The sequence below is a fragment of the Mercurialis annua genome, linkage group LG5 (assembly GCF_937616625.2).
Source record: "Mercurialis annua linkage group LG5, ddMerAnnu1.2, whole genome shotgun sequence".
NCBI classification, from domain to species: Eukaryota; Viridiplantae; Streptophyta; class Magnoliopsida; order Malpighiales; family Euphorbiaceae; genus Mercurialis; species Mercurialis annua.
Genome location: NC_065574.1, coordinates 9,134,833 through 9,141,371, shown reverse-complemented (window position 1 = coordinate 9,141,371; position 6,539 = coordinate 9,134,833). Strand labels below are relative to the sequence as shown.

The window sequence follows — 6,539 nt, the reverse complement described above, 5'->3', positions numbered from 1 at the left end:
TCACTCTTTCCCTTCTGATTCTGGAAAGGGTCAGAGATCGTCCCAAACTGAACCATCGAATTCTCCATCCGCCGCGCACTATCCACTAACCGGGCAAACTCCATGTTTGTCCCTATCAGTAAAGGAAGAAACTCCGAGCCTAAACCCCTAACATAACGGTCGTTCACTCGCTCTTGATCACCCTGAAGATCTGTAGCAAACCGCCCCAAACGTACAAACTCGGTAGTGTAGTCTGTCACTGATCTATCCCCCTTCTTCAAAGTGAGCAGCTTTTCTCTGAAACTCTCAGTAACAGAGAAGGGTAGATAATAACCTCTGAACCTGGTCACAAAATCGGCCCAAGGTAAAGTATCCATAACCGGCCTGATGTTATCGCGATACCAATCCTTGGCTGGACCCTTCAGTGACATTTCCACAAGCATCACTGATTGACGATCAGACGCTTGAATCCTCTGACTGTTGTACTCAAATTCCTCCAAAAAGTCAAGAGCATCCCCAGTACCATCAAAAGAAGTCGGATTCAACTTCAAATAGGTCATCACCAACTCTCTGTCTGTTGGAACATGACCGACACCAGCAATTCCACCAATACCAGCTACAGCACCAACCTGAGGTTGCTGTTGCTGCGCTAACTGACCCAGTATATTACACTGATTCTGCAGTAGAGCCTGATTGTTCTGCATCTCGACAACGCCAGCCAAGAAAGTAGTGAAGTCGAATGCTTGCAAATTTGGTGCTTGCTGCACCCCTGGTGCCTGCTGCACATTCGGTGCCTGAACACCTGCTGCACCGCGCCCTCTAGCTCCACCTCTACCAGCACCAGCTCCTCTGCCTCTACCAGCACCTCTACCTCTGCCAGCACCTCCACCTCGACCACGTCCAGCATTTGCCTGAACTGGTGGTGCGTTCTGATCGACTTCCATGGAAATCGCATCATCAGCCACAGCTTCTTGCTCTGCCGCAGCACGAGCACGAGTACGAATAACGTTGTCCATATCCTAAGATTGAACAACAACAATTTAAATAACAGATATTTCATACCCAAGTATGAACAAAACAAGCAACATATAGGATTTCCCAAGAAATCAACAGCAATAAAATGTTCACCCAAGTGAAATAGCATTAACAATTAAAAGCATCAAATCAACAAATAATGACTGACTCGACGCATTCCTATTGGTGTAGGCAGAAAGTTTTAAAATCAAAAGATGACGTTTTTAAAGACATGACAGAATCCTATATCCGCAGTAGTTCCTAAGACACAACCAAATTTAACAGAGTAAACACATAGCAAGCAATGGCCTTGGTTTGAAACCAAAGCTCTGATACCAAGTTTGTCACGACCCATTTTCATGAATCGCGACCGGCGCTAGGGTATGGGTAATGTAGTACCGAAACCCGTAGCTAGCCTCCAAATAAATCATAAACACATAAACCTGCAGAAAAACCAATGCTCGGGGGCAACCGAGACTTCAACCTAATCTAGCAGATATAATAATCAACAATTAATATAACATGCTTATTCAATTCTGATTCTAAAATAGATTTATCATGAACCAATATAAATAATATAACATGCCAAAGCAATGTAACCAGTCGAACCAATCCGACAAAATAAATAATAATAACAAGGACGTCTAGTTACTACTGCGGTCTAAGAATAAAACAGTTTTACAATTTTATTAAAATAAAAGGAACCTCCGAGGAAAAGTAAATGCGGAGATCACCAGACTCTCTCAGATAATAACCTGCTTGCTAATCCACGTGAAATACCGGCAAGCAACTAACTCTGGTTCGCCTCAGAAGCACGAACAGTAGACGAGTCGTTCAGCGAAACTGAGGTAGGGAAACGTAGGTACGTGAGTCTAGATCGTCTGGAATCGAACGGTTTTGATTTCGATCGAACAGCAACTTTGGAGGATGATTACGGATTCGATACTCAGCGAAATGACAAGCGGAAAACGGCTAGGGTTTCAGTGATGAGTGGTGAATATTTTCTGTTTAGAAGTCGCTTTTAAATAACGAGTGTAAGCGGGTCGAAAACGAGTGCGAACAGGGCCGGGCGAAGGGGTCCATAAGCAGACCTGGACTGTGCAAAAATTTGCCTGATCCCGTTCGGGAAAAGGCCTGGTCCCGAACGGGACCAGTGCAAATTTTGCACAGTCCCGTACGGGACAGGCCCAGTCCCGTACGGGACCTTACGGAATTTCACCAGGTCTCGTAAGAGACCTGGTTTATCCCTTGGTTCAACCATTTGGTTGAACCAAGACCCAAAGGAGAATATTTTTTTTTTAAATTTTAATTATTTTAAATCGAACCAAAAATGAATCGAACCACAAAATTTACAAAACTTCAAATACCCCACAAAATACATCCGGAACCACGTCGGAAATTAAACAAAATAAATTTAAAATTTTACGGGATATTACAGGCGTGCACATCTATCAATGCCCTCCCCGTGTTCATGAAAGGACGCCCAAGAATCATAGGGCATGTTTTATCCGCCGCATAGTCAAGTACGACAAAATCCACCGGAAAGATGAATTTGTCTACTTTGACTAGAACATCTTCTACCACTCCGTATGGCTTTTTTAGGGAGTGGTCCGCCAATTGAAGCATCATTGATGTTTGCTTCAAAGTTTGATCACCAAAAATATCCCTGAAAAGAAACAAAGGCATTAGATTGATGCTTGCCCCTAAATCACATAGACAATTAATTGAATTTAAATCGCCTATTTTGCATGGAATTGTAAAACTCCCTGGGTCCTTAAGCTTGGTGGGCAAGTCACTAAGGATGAGTGAGCTACAATTTTCCGTTAGGGAAATTGTGCCTTTGTCGTCCCAACTCCTTTTCTTCGTTATGATTTCTTTGAGGAACTTCGCGTATTGAGGCATCTCACGCAAAGCATCCGCAAAGCTTATATTGATTTGGAGTTTCTTGAAAATTTCCAGAAATTTATGGAATTTTTGGTTATCCGGCGTCTTCTTCAATCGTCCCGGGAAAGGGACCTTTGGTACAAATGGAGGAGGAGGTGGCGGTTTTACATATGGAAGTTCGGTTACTTCCTCCTCATTTGTTCCCATTGTTAGATCGATCGCTTTCTCTTTACTTGCATGTGGATCATCAAGTTCTTTCCCGCTTCGGAGTTCAATGGCTTTTACTTGCTCCCTTGGATTTGACTCCGTTGTAGACGGTAAACCCCCTTGAGCTCTATTTTGAAGCGAGATGGCAAGTTGAGAAATTTGAGTCTCGAGATGGTGATTGACGGAAGCTTGGTTCTTAAAACCGGTTCTAACTTCCTCAATAAGCTTGTCAATCTTGCTCCCCTCATCCGTGTTCCGATTTTGAAAACCGGGTGGGGGTTGTGGTCGGTAGTTGTTGAAGTTGCCTTGGTTTTGTGGACCACGGTTTCCTCCTTGAAAATTTGCTCCTCCCATATTCGGGTTGGCATTGGCTTGACCCGCATTTTCCCTCCACGAAAAATTAGGATGATTCCTCCACCCCGGATTATAGGTGTTGGAATATGGGTCATTGCCTTGCCTTTGCCCATTGACATAGTTGACTTGCTCATTTGAGTTTTGATGTAGGACGGGGCAATCCATTCCCGAATGATCGTGCCCATCACAAGTCTCGCAACCCATTTGAACTACCGCAAGTTGAGCATTCCTTTGATTTGCTTGTTGTTTGTACATCTCGAGTTGTGCTAGAAGTGTCGCATTCTTCGCTTTCATTGCTTCAAATTCTTGGGTTTGCTCGAGGGTCATTATACCCTTTTGAGGTGGTTGCCTCAACCGCTCGGTTGACCAAGAACAACTATTTGTAGCGAGTTCCTCTAGCAAGTTATTGGCCTCATCATAAGTTTTCTTCATAAGTGATCCTCCCGATGCCGCATCAATTGTTGCCCGTGTAGCCTCATTGGTACCATTGTAGAAAATAGAGATAAGATGCTCCCTTCCTAGATGATGATGCGGACAATTTCTTTGAAGCTCTTTGAAACGTTCCCAAGCTTGGTATAGAGATTCACCATGTAATTGGAGAAAATCTATAATTTCCTTGGTCATCCTTGCGGTCTTACCCATAGAGAAATACTTATTGAGAAAAGCTTGTGCCAATTGCTTCCATGTTGTGATTGAGGTGCTTGGAAGTGATTGAATCCAATTCCTCGCCTTATCCCTCAAAGAGAAAGGAAAAAGACGAAGCTTGATTTGATCCTCCGTCACATTATGGATTTTGAATGTGTTGCATACCTCCGTGAATTTTGAAAGATGGGCGTTTGGATCCTCGCGTTCCAACCCATAAAATTGACAACGACTCTCAAGTAGTTGAATCGTTCCCGGCTTGATTTCAAAATTGTTAGCGAGTATAGGAGGTGCAAAGCATCCATAGTTGGCGTTGTCGACGTTGGGTAAGAAGAATTCACCCAAGGTACGTCTTGCGGGAAGAGGGGCGACCCTCTCGTTTGGCCTATTAAGAGCTAGGCCATCATGTAGTGGTGGTGGAACAATCCCCTCGTGATTCAACGGAGGGTTACGGTCGTCCTCCATTGTTTTGGATTTCCGCGCTGTTTTTCGGATACTTCTTTCGAAGGAAGTTAAATCTGACTGAAACGGTTCTAGCGGTTTTCTGGCACGTCGTGTATTAGGCATACACTAACCAAAACTCCTGCGCAAACAAAAACAAGAAAACCAACGTAAAATCCAAGAATCACAAAGTATATAAAAATAACTAAAATTAAATAAAACTAACTCAATCTAAGAATAAGATACTTTTAATTAATTTAATTGCGATTGCTCCCCGGCAACGGCGCCAAAAACTTGTTGGCAAATAATCGCAAGTGTACGATATCGCGCAAGTAATATAACTTGGAAGACCAAGTATCGATCCCACAAGGAACAATGAACTAAACAACTAATTTCTAATATTCTTTAATTGGCTAGTAGGAAAATAAATGGATTTGTGTAAACTAATTATAATCTAAGTGAATTTAACTCAAGTAATTAGACTAAAAATCTGAAATCAAACAAATAAATTGAAGAATAAACAATAATGGTAAAAAGCTCAAGAATTGATAATTCCAAATAAACTAGTAGAAGAATGGATTAAAAATTTATCTAGTGATTTTATTGTGAATCGAGCTATTCTAATGCACCGAATCCCGCTCTCTCAAGCCTCAAAGATTCAAATAAAATCACAACCTAATTAGCTAATCAATTATTAACTTGCTCTCACAATATTAAAACTGAATTAAATAACTAAATTGTAATTATGAAGCAAACTCAACGACTACCTAAATTCCAACCCGCTCTCACGGTGTTTTCCTCTAAGTTTTTAATTACCTATGTCTATCTAATTAACAATCTCTCAATTAGTTAATTAAACACAAAATCATGAACTAAGTGATCAAATTAATTCAAGCATTAATCTTAGTAATTAAAACACAATTTTACTCACTTAATAAATCCTAATCCAATTCGAAAACTAGTCTAAGTGTTCATATCAATCCCCGAACAAAGGATTTAGTTACACATGCTTAAGCTTAAATTAAACAAAGAAGAAGATGAAGAATTAAACATAATTAGAACAATAAATACCGGAGTTGTCAATTTCGGAAGAATCGTCTAGATTAAACTTGAAATCTTCACAATCGTTCTTTGCAGAAACTAATAATAAACTACTTATAAACTGCTGAGAAATAGAAGCTTAAACGCTATTTTAAGAGAATGAAAATAAAACTAAAGTAGTCTAAATTATTCTACGTGTTAAATTGAGTCTAGTACAAGGTCTTTATATAGTAGGAGAAGTTCCGGAGTCTTCTAATTTGTATTGCAAATCAATTTGTAATAGGAGTTGGAATTGTGAGTTGAAGAAGAATTTCAGTCCAAATCAAATCCTGAAGCACGCGTGTTTTACTCTTGTTCCGTTCGGGAAGCCTTTTGTTCCGTTCGTGACATGCCTAATTTTCCTCTTTTCCGAACGGAACAACCCCTTCACGTTCGAAAAACTTGTAACCGAGAGCTTTTGATATCAGATTCCTTCTTGAGTCCCGAACGGGACAAGGCTTTTCCGTTCGGGACTCATGCTCATTCTGCATGTCTTCCGTTCGGAACTCATCTTTTTCGAACGGAACAATCCTCAATCTCGTTCGTAACTTCAATTCCTTCGTCCGCAAGCTACGCTTTTCACTCGTACACGCAATCCACCATAATTTTGCCCCAAATAGTCGGTTTTCACCTAATTTCCACTGAAATACTAACAAACACCATTAAACGTAAAAACGCCAAATAATGTATAAAAACAATACTACACATAATAAAAACCGACTAAAATCGACCCTAAATATAGGAGTAAAATACTCCTATCAGATCATTGCTGGGAAAACGATTGTAAAGTTTCACCGTAACAAGAGAAAAACGTTTTAATTAGCCAACTAATAAGAACCCTAACAAGCAAGTTACACTAATTTTTTGAGAATTTTTAAGTAGACTATCTCTATTATATTATCCGTGGACTGAACCGATCAAATTCATCTACATAAGTA

At 40.6% G+C, this 6,539-nt stretch overlaps 1 non-coding gene across 1 annotated transcript; it reads left to right on the top strand.

Annotated features, from left to right (window-relative positions):
* The first annotated feature begins 3,958 nt into the window (after positions 1–3,958).
* Positions 3,959–4,065, top strand: LOC126685191 (small nucleolar RNA R71). The gene has a single exon (XR_007643304.1). It is a non-coding gene; the product is annotated as a small nucleolar RNA R71 (small nucleolar RNA).
* The last annotated feature ends 2,474 nt before the right edge of the window (positions 4,066–6,539 follow it).